This window comes from Equus caballus, chromosome 14, assembly GCF_041296265.1.
Source record: "Equus caballus isolate H_3958 breed thoroughbred chromosome 14, TB-T2T, whole genome shotgun sequence".
NCBI classification, from domain to species: domain Eukaryota; kingdom Metazoa; phylum Chordata; class Mammalia; order Perissodactyla; family Equidae; genus Equus; species Equus caballus.
The window spans coordinates 33,182,495-33,204,925 of NC_091697.1; positions in this window are offsets into that span (position 1 = coordinate 33,182,495).

Sequence of the window (22,431 nt, forward strand, 5' to 3'; positions counted from 1 at the left end):
AAGTCACCCAGACTTTGAAAGTTTTAATTTCCTCTTCTATAAAATGGGCATATTAATAGAACTTACCTCATTGTATTTTCTGAAAATTAAATAATATATGTTTAATATAGTGCTTTGTAAATAGTGAACAATCAATAGATGCTAGGCATTTCTATTATCTCCATTTAACCTATGAGGAAACAGTTTCTGTCAAGCTAAGTGTCTTGCCTATGTTCCTACAGGTATAAATTATCAGAATCAGGATTTTAATTGGCTTCTAACTCTAAAATTCAAACTGTTTTTCCTGCAACATGCAACCACTGATATTCAGTTGATTTATCTTCCTCATTCATGGAGTTTTCTGTGTCCTCATATATCTGAAGCCTACATGACTATCTTCCAGTAGAAAATGTTTTGTGTATCACTAGTACAAAAATCCAAATCTTTATATGTAGGGATTCAAATTCACTTTTAGTTGACTCTTTCTAAAAATTATACTTGAAACCATTAGAAGGGTCTCAGTGTGAGAAAAAAATCATATAAGAATGATGTTAATGCAATATACATTGACAGTAAGCATAATTATTAGGATCCATTGTAAAAATATGCATGGAATTTGCATATAAATAGTTTTCATTAACAGGATAACATGAACCAGTAATTATATAGTGATTTTGCATTTACTATTAATAGAATTTATAAACATTATGTCATTTCACACTTACAAAATCTTTGTGAGGTAGGTTAGAGAATTGCTATTATAAACAGTAAAGAAACTATGGCTCAAGGAATTAACAGGGTTAGGCCAATATTGCAGAACTAGTAAGTGGTGGAGCTGAATTTGAACCCTTACTGCCTGACTGTGGGGGAGCACCCTCAGGGCATCACTATCACCAAGTCCAAGCATTTTAGGCAAAAAATAAGAAATGTTTTGCAACTCAGTCGCATCCAATTTTAATAGTGGTAAATTTTTTGCCCCCTAACTGACATTTACTTCAAAAGTAAATAGAAAATCAGTGGCATTTGAAATAAAGAGCAGTCATTGTTCTTTATGCTGGACATAATGCTTATTTAATGTTGACATAGTGGAGATAGACTAGTGTAGGGTGAACAATTGTTATTGCAAGGCATCCAGAAGATATTTGTGCATTTCAAATGAGGCTTCAACTGTACAGGCTCCCTGTGGCCACCAGTGGGAATAAACCATGACATAAACTGATGAAGTGGGAAGATTGTATGCATGTGTTTTCTTCACCTTTAATGAGAAATGTTTTTGTGTCATCACCCAGACTTTACATGAAGGCTGTTATTTGAATTTCTCCCAGCCAATAATATCCTTTCTGTGTATCTATTAATACCTTGGTAAAAACTAAATAACAGTAAGAAAATAAAACGCTGTGTGGTATGTCCTCAATCCTAAAGATCCAGTGGCATGGAAAAGAAAATATGATTTGCTTCTCAGCACACCAAAGACTCTGCTTATCAGAAAGAAGTTCCAGACAGCTGACTGGAGATGACTCATAAACTCTGACCATCCTCAAAGGGAAAAAGCTCACTTTATCAAAATGACAGCTAGATAGGCCATTTGCTTGTCTGTGCTATGATTTCTATGCCATAGCTTTCAGTTTTCTAATCAAAGTCTTTTGGGCTTGTTGCCCTCCACTCTGAAAATTCTGGTTCTATTTATATCTACAAGTTATCCACATGGAGACACAGAGCTGATAAAGATAACAAAGTATCATTAGACAAATCAGCACTGAAAATTCCTGTAAATCTCTGGAGGATGGGATAGAATATGGAAGATATAAATATCTCTTATTCTTAAACTTTACAAGGTGAGTAACAATGTGGGGTTAAGAGTCTAGGCCCTGAATCTATCTATATCCTTTCTTTTTTGCTTACTAGCTCTGTGTCCTTGGACAACTTCAAACTCTCAATTCCTTCCATTTTCTAATCTCTATAATTAATAATTAGAATGCATATCCAATCAGTATTTTTGAGGATTAAATAAGGTAACATACTTAAAATGCTTAGAATGGTTTTTGATATTGAAAGCCCTTCAGTAAATGCTAGCTATGATAATTATAGATGTACCATTGATTCCCATAGAAATCATGTGAGATCAGTACATTAAGCAGCATTAGGCCCAATTCAAATGTGAAGAAAATATGCTCCAAATGGTCAAATAAATGTAGGTTACTTCTGGCATGTCAGAGTGAGGAAGCTGGCAAATCCTTTCCCCCAAAAGTAAATATACAGATGGACAAAACTTCCAAAAACAACCATTTTGGTGCTCTGGGATTCAGCCAAAGACATACAGCAAATGGAGATGCATTTTCTTCATGAGGAATGACTAAATTTCAGGCAAGAATAGTGGGTATCTATAGCATTCTTGCCCTGAGCTGCTCCCTTTTCCCCACTCTCCCTGATAAGTAGGCATGGTGATTCTACCAGAGAAGGGCAATCTGAGAAAATCAGCAGCATTGATGCTGGACAGAGATCAACTAATTTGGAGTTAAAAGCCAAAAAACCTGCACCCAGCAGAGAAAAGCAAAGGCCTAAAGATGTCCTAGACTGAGATTGCAGTCCCAGTTGGGGTAAGCACACGAGTTACAGACTAAACAGTGATTTAACAGGAAGATCTGGGAGGCAGGACAACCATAGACAGCCTTGGTATATCTCGAAGTATGCTTGGAGATGAACAGAGGCTGTGTACGTTTGCATCAAACACTGGACATAATTCAAGGTGTCCACATATTACTGGTCAACAGGAGGATGCTGCACATACATGGAAAGGACACATGAGTAGTTTCAGCAAAAAGAAAATGGGGACAGATTGAAAATGCCTAACTTTGAGTGTGCTACCCAAACTATGCACAGACCTATCAACCAATCTTATACTGCACAATTCTGAGAGCGAGTACCTCCTTGCATTTCCCTCCCAAGGCTCCTTACTGGCCTCACTTTAGTCCTGGCCCTGCAATGCAGACACAGGTTACCCTTAGGAAGCCAGATTCAAAGTAATAAGAAGAAGGACAAAAGCAATAATAAACTGAGCAGAGACATCAGTTAACTCGCATTGTGAGAAATATAGATTTCATTAATGTAGTCTAGACATGTTACGTAACAAACAAACAAAACAACAGCCTTCCAGGGGGACTAAAAATCAGAAACAAAGAGTTACTACAATATATTATCTAGAATGTCCCTTTAATAGACGTCATTTAATATTTCTTATAAAGCAAGTCTGCTAGCAATTAATTCTCCCAGTCTTGGTTTATTTAGGAATGTCTTTTTTCAGCTTCAATTCTGAAGGATAATATTGCTGGATATAGAATTCTTGGTTAAACCTTTTTTCTTTCAGTCATCTCACTGCTTTCTGGCCTTCAATATATCAAATTAGAAATCTGCCATTAATCATATTAATATTCTTCTTTACTGAGGGGTTATTTTTCTCTTTGTGCCTAACCCAAGGTCACAGAGATTTTATCCTATGTTTGATCAAGAAGTTTTATGGTTTTATTAAGCTTTTAGATTAAGGTGTATGTTTATTTGAGTTATTTTTTTTTTAATCTACAGATATCTAATTGCTCCAGGTCCATTTGTTGAAATGGCTATACTTTCTCCATTGAATTGCCTTTGAACCTTTAAAAAACATGAATTGTCTGTGTAGGTGTGGGACTATTTCTGGATTTTATAATATATTTGATAAGAAAGAGTATTCTGACATTACTGAGATTGGTGTTCTATAAATATCTAAAAATACTAATTATTAAAATTTGTTTGATACAGTTTTAATCTTCGACATTTTTCTGTATCTGTATATTTCTATATCCCTTGAAGATATCACTCTGTGTTCTTTCTTGCATTGTTTTTGACGAGAAGTCAGTAGTATTTCTGATCTGTGTTTATGTGTATCTGCTTTTAATATTTTCTGTCTATATGTTCCATTAATTTTTCAGAAAGAACTATTAAATTGTTCATAATTAGATGTGCCTTAGTGTTTCTAATACCATAAGGATAGAGACTAGAAATGGCAAAGTAATAAGAAATTTGCATTGTAAATTGAGCAGATTATGAATTCTTAGAGAAGTTTTCCTTTTCCCAAATGATGTTGGTGCTGTCAACTGAGGAAAAATTCACTACAAATCAAATAGCAATTTATTTAGGGAGTTAGAATTGCAATTAGAGAGACACAGATTCTAGTAGAAACCCAAAATGTGTTCCAAGGAAGACAAAGGAGGCAAAAAGAGATAAACTACATAGGTTCTTTTGCAAAATTTGTGATTGGTCCTGGCAACAACTGTTACTTTTTGGCTATACATGATTGGTTGCTAAGGCCATCTGTAAGGCAAAAAGTTCTGGTCTATGGGAGTAAGCATATTTCTTGAAAGAAGGCCAAGATGAGAACAGTGAGGCACAGTTCAAAAGTTACATTCAATCTGGGTAGAGCCATGGTGTGCCTGTGTAAGCTTCATTTCCTTAGTGGCCTCCCAGCTCCATTTTAGAAGCCTTGACATACGTTACTCCATTTTGTTATCACTGTCCATGTGCCCAAACAGAAATTTATACTTTGTTTCTCTTTGCTGGCATTGTTTTATCTAGTCTAATCTCTCACAGAAGCTATTGTCATTCAAGGGTTATTTCTTCTTGTGGGAATCTTCCCACTTTGCACTGCCCAAAGCTTTGTCTCTTGAATTTGAAGCAACTGCCACCATCAAGATTCTAAGTCTCTTAAGTGGTACATGGCCTCAGAGCAGCTGAGGTTTCAATGCTCACATAAATCCAATAGGGAGACAGACATGTAAGTAGACGGAAATTTTGATATGCATGGATATATGTATGTGTGTTTGTGTGTGTGTGTGTGTGTGTATTTGTGTGTATTCTGCTATATCACCACTGGTTTAACTCAGACTGATACTAAATCTGTGGATAAAATTGTCTATTTCAGTAATTATGTATCTGTTTTAAGGTTTGTTCAGAACAAATGTAACTGCCCTACTAAGTTTTTGAAAATAAATTCTGGGGGATTCAAAGTGAATAGCTCACAGCAACAACAGAAGTCAATTAAATTATTTAAATTTTTTCCAAAAAATATTTTTCAGAAATCTATGATAATCAAATCCTCTTATTTTCTCTTAAATATATCCATTAATGATATAGTTAATTTGGTCTCTTCTCCATAACTCCATAGCTGAGCTTCCAGAAGCCTTCCAGATTCAGCCTTTCCTGCACATTATTTGTTTTCTTTTACCTTTATGATACATACTGTCTCCTTTTGTTTCTAGCATTGGCAAGATTATTAATCTTTCTTTTATGTTGACCAATTTAAGAGAAGAGGGGCTCACGTCCTCATTAATTTGATATATCACTACATGAAATTATTGTTCTCTCTGGTAAGAAATCGGTCATGCAAATTTTCAGGTACAGAGATGTTAAACCAGGAAGTATAAAATAGAAAAGTTCTCATGTAATTAGAATTAGAATGAGAATAATCTAACAAAAAATAAATAAAAGAGTTGACTTCCAGAAGATGAGACAATAAAAATGATGACATGCTGCACTGAAAACATAAATATCTTATGTTTCATACCAAGCATTCTCCTTGCTGTGGGCTGCTTTGTCTTCAGCATGGGGCGTTTTGTAATCATACTGTTTTGAAACTTACCAAGTAGAAAGTTTAAATAGGATTCAAAAGAGATCTGTAATTTCTAATTTGGTTCCAAGTCACGAATACAACATATGACAAACCTGAGCAAATCATCACAATATTTGTGAAATAGAACAAATCATATTTGTGAAATATTATTTGTTAATGGGTACCTGGATCAAATGAGTTATTACTAACTACAATTTATTGGAAAGTAACTAATTCCTAGAGAGTGAATTTGGTGCTCAATTTTTTAGGATTTACGTTTTTAATCGTCACAGCAAACTTAACATGTGAATACTATTGTAACGTCCATTTTAGAAATGTGATAATTGAGACTTTCGAAAGAAGAGTCAAATATCTGAGATTCTGTACTTTGTTGGTTTTAGAAGTGGGATTCGTTTGACTCCTAAGACTGTGCTCATAAACCGCCATCCTGTGGCTGCAATTTTCCCACCTGGATGGCACTGACAACATGTTTTGGGATTTAGGACGTAGTGATCTACTTCGTTAAATAGTAATCATTTAAGCAGCATGTGTATATGTCATATCACCTTTAAACACATTACCCTGGATTTCAGTAACATTTCAACCACATCCTAATTGTATACAAAGATTGAGACTCCATATAAAACTTTTATGTTGGAAATGATCTTAGAAATCTTGAGTTTTTAAATATAGAAGTCTTTACACTTCACTGTCCTGCACTAAATAAAATGACTAAAATTCCTTTAATCAAAGTGGGTTCATTGTTAACAAAATAAAACATGCAACTTACATTATAAAATATTAGCCATACCTTGAAACAAATTTTTTGTTGTTATTCAAAGCAGCTGAAATAGATGATGGAAGAGTGGCTGAAAGACACTGCTTGGAAAAAACAAAAAATGATGAAGCAGTGCAACCTCTAAAGCCAATTCTTCTCCTCTGCGTGCAGCATACCAGTCTCAATAGAGTAAATACTGATCATTGGTCATTTAGTTCATTCCTTAATATTTAAAACCTGCTTACAGTGCTTGCAGCATTTCATTATTGGCATTATCAGGGCTGATGCCTTTTTGATAATCTTGTTCTTTCTCAACGATGCATTTCACAAAGCTATGCCCCAATGCCGAGCCTCTGCAGCATATTGTCTACACCAAAATTCTTGAACAAACTTCTCTCATATCTCTACCTCTATTGCAAGCAGTTTTAATTGAGTTTCTGATAAATTTCATCAAGGGAAATTGAATTTTTATCAAATTTAGTTTTCTTCTGAGGTAACTTTTGTGGTAAACAACATTTTCTTCCTCCCCGATAAAGTGTCTCTTTATCTTCTGAACACTGCAATTATAGAACTGTCTCCTCACTAATTGTGAAACTACAGAACAACAGCTTTTCTTAACTTCAATCTAAATTCTTTCACCATTTTGTCATCATTTATTACTACATAAGTATATTTAAAAACATGTGCTGAAATTCCCACTATAGAAATAATTATGCTGAATAGTAAAAAGTTATATAGAGCAATCAAAGATACTTAAAGTATGTGTAATGAATAAATACATCGTCTTTCTGAATTGAAACTCTCTCATATGTTTTCTCATTTACTTCAATAACATCTTCAATTTCTATGTGGTCATTGATTGATGACAGAAGGCTTCATTCAAATGTTTATATCTGTGGATAATATGTACAGAAAAATTAGGTAAAATTTTGTTGGAAGCCTAGCTGACCCTTTCCTGGCTCCATGTCACCTTCTGAATAACATTGCAAATTTATACAGAGAAAACTAATTCAAAGCCCTGATAGCTAGAGTTTCACAATATGCTGTATTATTTAAAAATATTCACACATATTGATTTTGTATTTTGGCTCTAATGAAATCATATTAATTGACAATTTTTGAAGACTATGAAAATAAGAAAGTTCTGGAATAAGTACCAAAAATTAAAATAGGCAAATATTTCTTCTGTATTCTCTGGGCTCAAATTCTCTTTATAGTTAGTATCAAAACATTTATTTTCCTCTCTATGTCTTACTTTCTCTTTCCCTTTGGAACTACTATAAATCTGGAATTGAATTAAAAACTTTCATAAGTCTACATTAATGCTAACTTTATGGTCAGGAATAAAAGAGCAGGCTGAACTAAAACCAGTGGACCATATGAAAATCCTCATTTTCATTAGAAAACTAAAATCTATTCTAATGGTCTGGTTTTGACTACTTTATGTGTTTCTAGAAAAAATATTACTGAACAACAAAGAAATAATCTATATCCCAGAGATTGGAAAAATGTCATAGAATGTAGCAGGAAATAGCTAACCCTTGTAAAGATAAAGAAAAAATAGTGAAACAACATTTGCATTTCATAGACATTTCCTTAATTGATATACTCTTGTACCTCACAAACATTTAACATTTTATACACACACACACAAATCAAGGCACCATATAAAAGAGCTCATATTCTGGCAGTTAAGAGATTCCCATGGCTACAATGTACACAACAAGCTTCATAAGAGAGTTGGGAAAGATTGACTTTTCATTTTACTTCTAAAATAAATGAGAGAAACATCTGGCTTTTAGGAATGGAGAAGTAACTTTATTGGCTTCTGGAAATAGGCAAGTAGTTTGGTCAAACTTACCTACTGCAGAAAAAACTTAGAAAAATCTCAACAAAATATGTGAAACAGCTATTTGAAGGTACTAAAAGGTGACCAAAGGCTGGGAGAAAACAGAGGGAAATATATTTGAAAAGATGAATTGCAAATCTCCAATCCTGCTGGGGTAGCAAAAAGATGCAGTTTGTTGGCTTGAGGTTGCAAAGTGCTGAACTTGGAAGAGCAGGCAGCAAGTATGGGCCAGGTGTAGGGAGGAGAACGACAGAAGGATGGATATAAAAATAACCTACATTTAAAATCCACCTCAAACACTGGATGACTACTAAACTATGTATGCACAGGTGAGACCCCACAAGGAATGATAAAAAAGTAGTAGCTGTAAGCTGAAAGAATTGTACAGATATTTCAGTGGCTTACCACTTCAGAGGAGATAGGAATTGGAATTTGAATACAACAATTAGTTAACCGACTGTGAAAACATATCTTCAGAGGAACTTAACACAATCTAGATTTTCTAAAACCTAACATTTATAAAATTCAAATACAAAAAAAAATCACTGGAAATATGAAAATACAGAAATATGTGACCCATACTCAGGAAAATGAACATTTAATAGGAAACTCTGAGATATCTCTAGGTTATAACGCACACATAGGGACTTTGGGGCAACCTCTACAAATGTATTCAAATACTTAAAGTGAAATATATACACAACAATAGACGTAGAATGACAGTAAAGATATAGAAACTATTTAAGAAAAGAACTAAATAGAAATTCTAGAGCTAAAATATACAATACTGATATGAAAAATTAACTGGAAAGGCTTAAGAGCAGAACGGTAATAGCAGAAATTGTCAGTGAACTTGAGAATAGATGAATGGAAATTATATTAGCTGAGGAACATGGAACAAAACTGGGAAACATTAAAAGAGACATAAACCTGGATGACAACATCAAATGGTCTATTATATGTGGGGATCCGGAAGGAGGGGAGAGAGAACGGGTAATGCGGAAGGAAAAAAGCTGAAGAAATAATTGGTGAAAATGTCCCAATTTATCAATCTAAGAAGCTCAGTACAACAACATAGAAGCATAAATACAATGACCACCATACCTGTGCACATCATTAAATGCTGAAAGCCAAAGAAAAAGATAAAATATTGATCGTGCCCAAGAAATATTGAGATATTACATGCAAGAGACCAATGATTCAAATTATAACTGATTTCTTATAAGAAACAATAGTGGCCAAATGACAGTGGAACATCATCTTTAAAGTGCTGAAAGAAAGTAACTCTAAGAGAGACAATTCTATATCTGCAGAAATTATTCTTCAAAATTGAAAGTGAGATAAAGGTACTTTCAGATAAATGTTAGGATACGTAATTGCCAGAAGACCTGCCGTAAAGGAAATTCTTCAGGCTAAAAGGAAATTACACCAAGTGGTAATTTCAATCTACAGGATTAAAAAGGAATGACTAGAAATAATAAATAGTAAATAGCAAATATGTGAATACGTATAAAAGATTCTGTCTCTCTCTATATATGTATTTCTTTAAAAGACTATGACTATTTAAAGCAAAAAGTATAACACAGCAAACATTGGAGGTTTATAAATTATTTAGATATAATATGAAACATAGTACATTTGCAAGCTTCTTATATTTTATGTGAACTGATAAAATAAGTGAGATGATCGTACTTTGCTAGATAATGGAAGATGACAAGGAAGATGATAAGTAGCAGTAATCATCAATACTATTAGTTAACATAATACGGTTGAACCAACACAAAAGGAAAAGATAAATGGCTCAGAGAAAATATAAGAACACTAAGCATGAGAGACGAGTTTTGTCGCTTCTGTTTCACCATAATAATGTTAGTTACCAATTACTTATTGGTATGAAATTATTAGTGATATTTTCCCAAAACTGGGAAACTGAGGCCAAGGCAATGGAGGATTTCTTTTTCACGTTATCAACTTTCATAGGTTAAAATTTTTTTTTTGAGGAAGATTAGCCCTGAGCTAACATCGCCACCAGTCTTCCTCTTTTTGTTGAGGAAGTATGGCCGAGCGAACATCTGTGCCCATCTTCCTCTCATTTGTATGTGGGACACCTGCCACAGCAGGGCTTGATAAGCGGTGCATAGGTCTGTGCCCAGGATCCCAAAGGGCGAACCCCAGGCCACTGAAGTGGAGCATGCAAAATTAACCACTACGCCACTAGGCTGGCCCCTGTAGGTTTAATTTTTCTGTTGTGTGTAGTTTCTTTCAAAAATCACAAAAACAAAACATAAATTGCCAAACCCGTTTACATATATCACATTGCTTGACTGCACTACTTTCTCAAAGCAGAAACTCCCAATTTTAGACTGTTTTACATTTGATTTGGCATTGATTTTCTTGGTCTATGTAATTAAATATAGTATTGACTCATTTCTAAAGGGAAACTGACAAAAAAAAGTTGAAAAATTTGTGTCCATATCTAAATATAATAAAAGAGGTAAAACTCTACTGAGAGATTTTGTCAGTTTTCAGAGATAGTCTGTGCAAAAAAAAAATGCCCGCACATATACATAAACATTCCAAAATGCAAACCCACAAACCTCGACGTGAGCAAAATCTAGACTTTATCCCACAGAGATAACAAAGGCTACAGCTACATGTAACTGTGGCTTGGCCAAAGTCGTTAATTTACTAAAGTTCCAAACAGTAAGCTTGCAATGAAGTTTTATTTGAAAAAAAGGAAAAACCCACAGTTTTACAATGGATGTTGTCCAGTTCTTTCTTCTTTTTTATGCGATAACCAGATGTTGCTCCACAGTGAACAGGCACAGAATGAGATGTCTGGGCCAAACATGTCAGTATAGAATGGCTGAGTCCTTGATGAATCTTCAGTGGTTGAATAATGTGTATTATTTAAAACATGTGGGAAATATTTAAAACCTCAGGAGTCAGAACTAAAATTTCCCTTCTCCTATCATATGCCCTGAATTTCTAAACTGTTTTTCTTTTGCAGGTAGAATGGGCTTTAAAACGTTTGAAATATATGCATGCTTTTCTTTTAAAAAAAAAATCAAGTTTATTTATCACAGACTTCACTAAATTTTGAGGGATTTTTAAAAATTTTATCTTAAGCTGCCAGTAGCTTATACCATCTTACATTTCTCTGCCATAGTTCTTTTAGTTGAGGTTATATTAACAAATCTTTACCTACAGTGAGCAAGTCAATATTGCTTAAAAGAGCTTTTTTGGTAAAACTTTGTAAAATGAGAACTGAAGAGTGATCTATGACAAGGTGTTTATAGAATTGCACACACAGCTTTACAATGTGCTAGGCTGTATGAATATAAAATTAGCTTGCCCCAATGAGTTAATCTTGCTAGAAAGAAATTTTCAATAAAATTAGGCATAGGTATCATTTATTGAGCATATACTATGTGGCCTTCTCTATACTACTGGCATTATTAATATAATCTCACAGATTCATCCCTAATGTTTTTTGTAAATTGGACATTTTCTGTATCAGTTTTTTATGTCTGACAGAGCAGCACAAGTCCTTGGCAGTAAGGCTAGCTCTTATATATCTTGGGAGTCACATAATTTAATATTTCTTTTTATTTTCTAAGGGATATATTTATGCTTCTTCTCCCTACCCCCATATAAGTTTACTTTTGGTTGAGCCTCCATAAAGCTGTAGTTTTATTCTCATAACAATCTTACAAATTTGAGATTAAAAGCCCAAATTAAAAAACTAGGAAATGGGGGCCAGCCCGGTGGTGCAGCAGTTAAGTACGCATGTTCCACTTTGGTGGTCTGGGGTTCGCTGGTTTGGATCCCGGGAGTGGACATGGCACCTCTTGGCACGCCATGCTGTGGTAGGCGTCCCACATATAAAGTACAGGAAGATGGGCATGAATGTTAGCTCAGGGCCAGTCTTCCTCAGCAAAAAGTGGAGGATTGGCAGCAGAGATTAGCTCAGGGCTAATTGTCCTCAAAACAAAACAAAACAAAAAAAACCCTAGGAAATGGTACAACTGGTATTTAAATCTTATCACTGTATTCAATCCATCTGCTCTATCCATGTACTAACTGCCTTTTCATATATGACGTTGTATTCTTAGTTATGCTTGCATGAGTCCACTGGTATCTCCTTTCTCTCACTTAATGCTGGTGCTCAAGTCTCTGTCTCATATGTCTTTGTATATTTTTGTGTGTGTGAGGAAGACTGGCCCTAAGCTAACATCTGTTGCCAATTTTCTTTTTTTTGTTGGAGGTAGATTGTCGCTAGCTAACATCTGTGCCAATCTTCCTCTATTTTATGTGGGATGCCGCCACAGCATGGCTTGATGAGTGGTGCAAGATCCAGGCCCAGGATCCGAACCTATGAATCCCAGGCTGCCAAAGCAGAGCGTGCTATCTTCAGCACCACACCACCGGGAAAACCCCACATCTTTGTATTTTTAAATGCATAGCATAAGGCCTCACACAGAATAGAACTTCAGAAACTGTTTGTGGATGATAAATTGGTTTCTCACAAAATTCCTCACTGCAGTGTTTCTAAGTCAGGGCAAGGAGAAATCCATGAGAATTATATGGGGCACTTTTTCAAACTTCACACGCAGCCCTAAAAGACCCTACGTCTCCCTACCATCATAAGCCGGTGGTACTCATGGGAGTAAGTTGTAGCCTTCAAGTATACTGGGCTGTGATACAGGTTGAGAAAAACTGTCCTTGTTCAAGAATGACTTGGGGCTTCAGCTGCATCATCTTTTAGATCAGTGGCAGCCACACGACTCAAAGGGTCTCCTGGGGACCAATGCTGCTCCACCAACTCTTTGTTAAGAGGTTGCAATAAATACAAAAATTGAGAGAAAATGTTTAGAGATTTTAAGATAAATTTGACTTTGCCTTGACATCTAAATGCCTGATTAACAGGGTTGTATTTTCTATGCTTTTCTTTGTATTTTATTTTACTATTAATACTTTAAAATATTTTTAATTCAATCAATATGCAATGAATTGCCTATTAAAAATAAACAAACAAAAATACACTGATCCTTCACCACCAATAGTTTGAGAAGTGGTGAGAGATGGCATGTATAGTAAAAAGGCATTTTCTTGGCATTTGGAATTATTCTCCTCTTATTAACATTGCCATGGTTGTTTAACACGTAGAATATACCTTAGTCTTCGATTGTTTCTCAGAACATGACAATAGATTTGGAACAGATTTATCAATTAGATTGAACTATTAATATGTGCCTAGTCATGGCCAGTTTTATTTAGTGTGGGAAATATCTGGAAGGGGATCAGACAGGGAAAAGTGTGGAATGCAAACTGCCATGAATGTCACCCTGAAATCTACTCTGACCAGGAGCCGTATCTCTTTCTGGTCCTGATTATCATTTCGCAGGACTACTTTGAAAGGAGGAGCAGATCTGCACCATATCCAAAGCCTGTGAGTTTTTTGAAATCCGCTAGTCGACTTTCCATCTTAAACACTGTATGCAAATAAGGATAAAGACAGCGACACTTCCCAAGAGAGGTCAGAAGTCAAGAGGAGAGAGAGAAAAAGGTATATCCTAGTAGTGTAAAGTTTTGTACTTATTTTTGCTGAGGAAGACTGGCCCTGAGCTAACATCCGTGCCCATCTTCCTCTACTTAATATGTGGGATGCCTACCACAGCATGGCTTACCAAGCAGTGCCATGTCCGCATCCGGGATCCGAACCAGCAAGCCCTGGGTTTCCGGAGTGGAACATGCAAACTTAATCACTGTGCCACCTGGCTGGCTCCTGTAAAGTTTTTTTAAAATAATAAAATGCAATAATAATGTAATAGTTGTATAATTATATACACATGTTCCAGTACCCCATTTCACATTTCGAATAAGTAGAAAAACTGTCTCTTCTGCTTTCTGAAAGCCAAATTAAGCAGGTAATTTCTGTCTATAATTGTAAAAGCCTTTTAATATAATGTAAGCTAATATGCAATACTATGAAAGATATTGTGCAAAAATATGTTAAATGATTTATATGTTCATCTCATGTCTGTTCTGAACATAAACGGCACAAGAGACATATGTGCAGAAAGACAAAGCAGAAGATAAAATGTTGCTGTTAAAAGGGTAGGACAAAAACCAAAAGCACAAATAGGAACAAAAGCAATAAATATCTGACAACCTATCTTAAAAAGTAGTGGAATGCCTAATTAAGGAAGTACTTTCTTGGTGTACACGCCTTGCAGAGAATGCTTGCCTTCCTCCGTCCCTGGAAACACAGGCAGCACATCTTCACAGCGGGCAGTCTACGTCCATGAAACAAACACCGCCAAGCAGAACATTAAAAGAGTCTGTTGAAGTATCTGCCAGAAAGATAATTTAGTTTAGGCTTTTGCTTTAATAAAAGTGCACGAGGCATAACGGTAACAATCTCTATTCCCTTTTCAAGCGAAAGGAAGAAAAGTACCTTATTCTAAAACCCTTTAAAGATATCAGAATTATTTATAAACTATGCAATATGCCCTGGAATGTGTTGTGATTGGAAACAAGGAAAAGAGAGAGAGAGAGACAGAGAAAGAGAGAGAGAAGGAGGGAATGCTGTAAACCAAGTCACGATGCAATTGCATGCTGATTAGGGGCCAAAGATCTGTTTCAAGCAAACTCCATTTAAATCCCCTTGTTATCCAGCAGGGGCTGCTTGAAATGGGTTGCCCTACATGAACCCCAAATTATTACTTGTCAAGAAAAGCAGACAAACACCTACATATAAGAGTTTCTCATTTCTATTAAGCTTAGCATGGCAATTGAGAGTTAACAGACAAAAATATTAAAAAAAAAATAAAAGATAGAAGTTATGCTCTGTGTTGCATGGCAACAGTGAGCTGTAAGAACATCCTCTCACTCCGGTCAGTCCCCATTTCCCACAAAGGCCAAACAGAAGCACAGAACTGTTTGGCACACAGATTACAGTACCACAGAGATTTCTGCTATAACCACATGTCCTACCCAAAGAATCATGCCATCAAATAAGGAAAAGCTTGCCTTTTGCTCAGGAAGCAAACATACTTACAGAAGTAATGACAGTTTGGGAGGCTGTTGACAAATCCATTTTGAAATATTTGTAAAAACAATACCATAGAAAGAAGTATGTGGATAATAAAAGTCATAGATTCTTCTTTGTAGCCTATTCTGGTTATGTAAATTGAGAAGGTTTGGTGTATTAATTATTTCTCACTGTGGAACAAATTACCTAAAATTTAGCAGATGAAAACAACAAAAATTTATTATTTCACACAGTTTCTTAGGCTCAGGAATCTGGGACCAGCTTAGCTGAGTAATTCTGGCTCAGCTTCTCTCGTGAGACCGCAGTTAAACTGTTGACCGAGTCTGCAGTCTCTCAGAGAGATCTGGAGGAGCCAATTGCAAGCTCAATCACCTGGCCATTGCTGGGAGGTTTCATTTCATTGCCATGCAGGGCTCTCCACAGGCCTACTCATGACACAGCTTCTTCCGGAGAATGGATTCTGAAAGGGAAGGAAAGAGAGAAACAGAGAGAAAGAGAGAGAGAGAGAGAGAGAGAGACACCACAGTTTGGTGATCATCAGGAATGCTGGTTACTGGAATCTGCCCTCTGGCCCAAATGGTCCAACTTCCTCCTACACACAAAATATACTCACACCCTCCCATGCCGCCCCCACGCCAAATCTCATCCCATCCCAGTATCTGATAGACCTCTAGTTCAAACTCATCTAAATCAAACCCACATGTGGATGAGTCTCCTCACATGAAGATCTTACATGCTGCTCCTTGAGTAGAGTTCCTTTGAACCTGCAGGCCTGTGGAATAAAGAAGAAACTGCCCTACACTCCCAGCATACAATGATGCTGAAGGCAGAGGATAACCTCTCAAAGGGAGAATATGAGACCTAAAGTACCTAAAGGGAGAATATGAGAAGCACAAGGAGTCACAGATCCATGGCTATTCTAAAACTCACCAAGGCAAATGGAGAAAGCTCCTTGATTAGAACTCTGTCCTACTGCTTCTTGGAAATGATTCTCCAGAACCCTCCACTCCACTGTCAGAGCTCTTGGTTCTTCCTGGTAGGCAACTGCTTCCATGAGAGGTAACCCAGGCTTTTAGCTGAGCAGATTCCTCAACCTGTTCCTGGCTTGTGAAAGTTTGGGATTCCAAAGGCTTTTTTTCATTTTGCACTATTTTTGTTCCATTTACTCCAAGTTGTAGCATATATGATTCTGCATATATACTTCCCTCAAAGATTTTATGCCTCTCTTGTGAATATTTGATGGAGTGTGCTTCATTAGACAAGAGTCATGCCCACAAATGTCTTCAGGATAAAAGTTTCTCTACCTAGCCCTTTCATGAGGGGCAATACCCGTAAGCTGCTTAGAAGGCCTGTTTGAGTGAATTTGTGAGCCACACCATTAGAGAGAATTTTGTAAAAGTACAGAAGATCTAAACAAAACTATAAATAAAGCTGGTGTAATTGACATGTATAGAATACTTCAGCCAACAGCAGAAGAGTGCACATTCCACTTAAGTACACATGGAAAAATCATTAAGACAGACCATATTCTGGGCAATAAAGACAATCCCAGCAAATTTAGAAGAAGTAAAATCATACAAAGTGGGGACATCCACTCCAGGATATAGATGCATTTTTCCCTAGTCCTTCTGCTAAGTACAGCCACAAAGCTTGGACATTATATATAAAACAACCTAAGAAGACTCTGGAGGTGGAACGAAGGTGGATGGACTAGGAAACGCTGGTGCAACGAACAGCAATTCTCTGGGTTTTCTTTTGCTTCATATATCACAGACTGGGATGCTGGAAAAGCCAGAAACCCAGAAATGCCAACTGGTGAGAACAAAAAAGCCCCTCTCTCAAGCCAAAAACCAGAAAAGGGATGGCCTAGCAACACGGAAAATGAGTAGACAATAATTGTCCTGCTTCAGCCACATACCACAGAAAAGTCTGTGGCCCTACCCCCAACACTGTCAGTGAAGGCCCAGTGGGAGCCCAGACAAGCCCTTAATGGACTATAATGAAGCATCTTGTGTCCCTCCCCTTCAAGCCTGGGTGGTGTCAGAGAAGACGGAATGGGGATACAAGGCTTTCATTCTGCCTGCTGTCGACATCACACGGCGAGTCTGGACTTCCACTCCCACACAGGGTAACAGCGTGCACGTCCGCTTCCCACTGGGTTGCTGTCAGAAAAGGCCATGTGGGAAGCTAGGACTTTCACGACTTCTGGGGTACTGACTCCCTTGACAGTTTCAGAGGAGGCGTGTGGGAGGAGTATGAGGCTGTCATGCCCTCCCACCCAGGGTGGTGAGGGCAGAGGGTTAGTGGGATCCTGAACCTCCGGCCTTGGGGCTGTAATGAAGCACCATTATCCCCGACCAGGGTGAGCACAGAAACCAAGTGGGGGATAGAGACTAACTTCAGGTGAGGCTTAGTCCGGTGGCTCAAGTGAATTGACGAGGACTCTGTTTTTCTTTCTCCACTTTTTATCTCCCCTCTGGTTGGCCCCATGGCTTTCACTTAATGAGGGTGAAATGGCTACTAGCAGTTGCCAGGGCTGCATATACTTACAGTCAAGCCTATAGTTGTTCAAAAATAGAAAGCCCACTTCCCAGATATTCCCAAGAAAAATCCTGAAATTGAGTCTGCCTTTGACATTTTGTCCTAATTGGGTCATGTACTCATTTCTTAATAAACAACAGTAGGAAAGGAGAATGGGACACACGTAAGGACTTAAATCACTCATCCCCCCTCTTCTCCAGATAGAATTTAGGATACTGTTGCAAAAAAGGTGAGTGGATGCTGGGAAAGCAATTAACAAAAGCACACTCAAACATACAAACTCAGTTTAGGGAGTACACATATCATACAATACCTATTGTTTTGCTACTTTTTTAATTTATCAACTTATTTATTTTTTTTGAGGAAGATTAGCCCTGAGCTAACATCTGCTGCCAATCCTCCTCTTTGTGCTGAGGAAGACTGACCCTGAGCTAACATCTATGCCCATCTTCCTCTACTTTATATGTGGGACACCTACCACAGCATGGCGTGCCACGCGGTGCCATGTCCGCACCCGGGATCCAAACCTGCAAACCCTGGGCTGCCAAAGCAGAACATGTGCATTTAACCACTGTGCCACCTGGCCAGCCCCTCATTTATCAACTTATTAATTGCAAACCAAGATGTATAGAATTATGTCACTCTTCTTGAAGGCTGTATGCTATTTCCTTGCATGGATACATTACATGCTTTGGATGAACACAAATTATTGTATGTTTTGTTTTTTGCTATTATAAACAGAGATTCAATAAATATCTTCACGTGTAAAGGTGTTTTAAAAAACAATCCAATTGGAGTTACAATTTTACTAAAATTAAAAGAAGAAAACCGCTTTTCTTTCTGTTTGCCTTTAAGAACTCACCGGGGAGAAAAACAGCAATTTCAAATATGAAAAAAAAATTGATATGTCATTTGATATTACATAAACAGAGCAGATGGTAAGAGTGATGTGTAATTTTAACACATCCCAGGTTACTGCTCCATGTTAGGTATTAAAACATCGTATCCTTCCATCTCGCTCCAACACATTCATTTTAAGCTTCTTAAACTCTCAACCACATACAGTATGGTTTCTAATGTAAAATAGAAAAGTTAAGCACTCAGCTTCATCTCCAATTCTAGTCAGATTAAAACACACACACAGCCGCCTCTGCACTGTAAATATTGCAGGCAGTGGGCCTGATACAGCTTAATGTTTTCCGATGATTTTATTCAGTGCTTGGATTTCCTATTTTGAAATATCCCTGTTAATTTATGAGCTCACCATGGAATGCTACGAGAGTAACAAAAGCATTTGCCTCATTACCCCCATTTTGTCAAAAATATCAGGATATCCAAGAGGCTATTTACAAACTACGGAAATTTTACTTTTGTTTCCACAAGAGGATGGCCATTCTGTTTTAAATGCAAAACACATTTTAAGCCAGAAAGGGAGAAAATTTAACATCTTAGTTCATATTATTTTGATTTTCTGATGAGAGATAAAAATTTCTATTTATTCTTTTGCTGACCTTCTGCAAATAGACAGTTATTTCTCCAAGAAACATGGATTTATTTGGGATCAGTAAAAAATTGAAATTTGGGATCTGCAACCACGGTGAGCCTCATGCAAGTCCTGTGCAGCAAGGGAGGAGAAGCTCATACAGTGGAAGGGGAAGTTGGGAGGGCTACTGTAAACAGAGTTCTGAGGTGTAGTGGCTTTTCATTGACTGACTTGTGACAGTCTCTCATTGGCTGAGGGACAATCTTCCGGTCAGGAAGAGAAAGTCTTCTTTCTGTTGGGTTCTGCAATCATCGTAGGGAGTGAGAACAACACATTGTGGCCTCCAGACTCCAATGTAATGAGGTTTCTGTTTATTAATTTCCACATTTCCCTCTTTTTAGAAGAAGAAGAAGAAGATTAGCCGTGAGCTAATTACTGCCAATCCTCCTCTTTTTGCTGAGGAAGACTGGCCCTGAGCTAACATCCATGCCCATCTTTCTCCACTTTATATGTGGGACGCCTACCATAGCATGGCGTGCCAAGTGGTGCCGTGTCCGCACCCAGGATTTGAACCGGCAAACTCCAGGCCGCGGAGAAGCAGAATGTGCGAACTTAATCGCTGCACCAACTTAACCCCTGCACCACCTGGCCGGCCCCCACATTTCCCCCTTTCAATTGAGATATTTCTCTGAAAGCATCACTGATCAAGAGTTAGGCTTTTCCAGTTTCATTGGTCTTCTGTCTCTCAAGACGAGGAGGGCTCTTTCCTGGGTGTTGTGTCCTACCTCAGAGGGAAAGTGCACAGATTGGAAACTGATTGTGGTCACATTTGAGTAACAAGGAGGGATAGAAGGGAGAACTCAGAGACACCTTTTATCTAAAGTCTATATGTTATCAACATCAGAGGCATTAGAGGTCATCTGAAAGGTTATGTCATCATCAAAGGATTGGCAGACAAAATTCCAACTGGCCTGATCTGGACATCTTGGGAAAGCTGTCTTTTCACATGTTGTTTACTTCAATCTGGGAAATCTTTATTTTCAGGTGACCAGATGATGTGTAGGTCCAATCAGGCTTTGGTGCTTTCTTTAACTGTGTCTACGTGAATCCAAGAATCTATTCCCTGGAGTTTTGCAGCACAAGGTGGTTAACAGTACCTGATAGGGGCCTTTCCAGTAAGGTTGAAGAGAGTCCTTCTGGGGGATCTCTTCCGATAGATAAAATCTCTAGCTTGCAAAGTGTGATGCTTAAGATCTTCATCTCCCTGGAGTATACTGTGAAGATTGCTCTAGCCAAACATGGCTATTTTTCATAGAAGAAATCAGGCCTTTGCAATATTGGAGTTGAGGGTCAAAAGAGGCAGGAGGCAAGAGCATTGAGTGTTCCATGACTATCTCAAAGGCTGAGAGTTTATGAATTCCATAGACGGGTGGATCTGAGATTTAGAAGGACCAACGGTAGTGCTTTCGGCCAAGGTATTTGAAGGGTCTCTACAAATTTTGCCAATTGAGTCTTAATAATGCTATTAGTACATTTGACTGAACCAGAGGATTGAAGGTGGTGCGCACAGTGAAAGTGCTGTAAAGCTATCCAAACGGCAGAGACTTGTTGAAGTACCTAATCAGTAAAATGGGTTTCTCCATCACTGTGATGCTCAAGTGGAGTTTCCCAAGTAGGGAAAATCTTTCCCAAAAGGACTTTAGTCGCAGAAGAGACAGTAGCCTGTCTGCAAAGGAAGGCTTCAGTCCCATGAGAAATGTACAAGCCATGAGTGAAGCATATTTATGTTCATGGGCTGGGGGAAGTTATATGAAATCCACCTGCCAAACCTTGAGTGATTCATTAGGCAGTTAAAATGTCTGGGCGGAGTACGAACAGGCTTCCCTGGATTGTATTTTGGACAAGTGGGACAAGGGAGGTGGGCACTTTTTGCAGCCGTGTTAATATTTCCCCACCAATATTCATTCATAAATGTTATCATTTTGTCAGTGGAACAATGGTTTAATGCATGTTCAGTGGTTAGGAGTGGGAATTTTAGAGTCTCCAGGAGGAATGGGTTGTTATTTGGTCCAAACCAGAGCTTTTCCTTTTTATCAAACCAACAATTGCTGAATTTCCATTCTTATTTTTCTTTTTATGAGCCCCATTGTTGGGCTTCTATGGCTGGTTTTTCTAGGTTATCACTTAGGGAAATATCCCTTTGGACCATGACAGAGGTTTGGTTGTTGTTGGCATCTTTAAGGGCTGCATTCTTTGTAGAAATATCAGCAAGGTGATTTCCTTTAGCTTCCAAAGAGTCAAGTTTAGAATGCCCTGGGAACTTAATAATAGCTGAAGCAGCAGGTAAAAGCATAGCATCTAATGATTCCTCAACACGGGGGCCATTTTTTTTTTTTTTTTGAGGAAGATAAGCCCTGAGCTAACATCTGCTGCCAATCCTCCTCTTTTTTCTGAGGAAGACTGGCCCTAAGCTAATATCCATGCCCATCCTCCTCTTCCTTATATGTGGGATACCTGCCACAGCATGGCTTGACAAGTGGTGTGTAGGTCTGCACCCGGGATCCAAACCAGCAAACTGCACGCTGCCGAAGCAGAACTGCGAACTTAACTGCTATGCTACTGGGCTGGCCCCATAGGGGCCATTTTTAATTTTATTTTTGCTGGAAGTAAAGAAACCAAATTGCATCCACAATATTCCAAAATCATGAGTTACTCCAAAAGCATATCTACTATCAGTATAAATGTTGGTAATTTTGCCCTTCACTAAAGTACAAGCCCATGAGAGAGCATGTAATTCAACCTGTTGGGCTGAAATAGCTGTAGGGAAAGGTGCTGCTTAAACAATATCAAAAGGAGCTGTAATAGCACACCCAGCACAGTATTTGCCATTGTCACCTTTTAAGTAAGAACCATCAGTTAACCAAGAGAAGTTGGCATTACCCAAAGGAGTTTCCTGCACATCATCGTGAGGAGTCAGGAAGTGATTTGTCAGCATGAAGCAGCTGTAAGGGACTTCACCAGGATTGGAGGGGAGAAGAGTAGCAGGATTGAGTTTATTACAGTGTAAAAGAGCCATGTGAGTAGCAGTTAACAAAAGGATTTCACA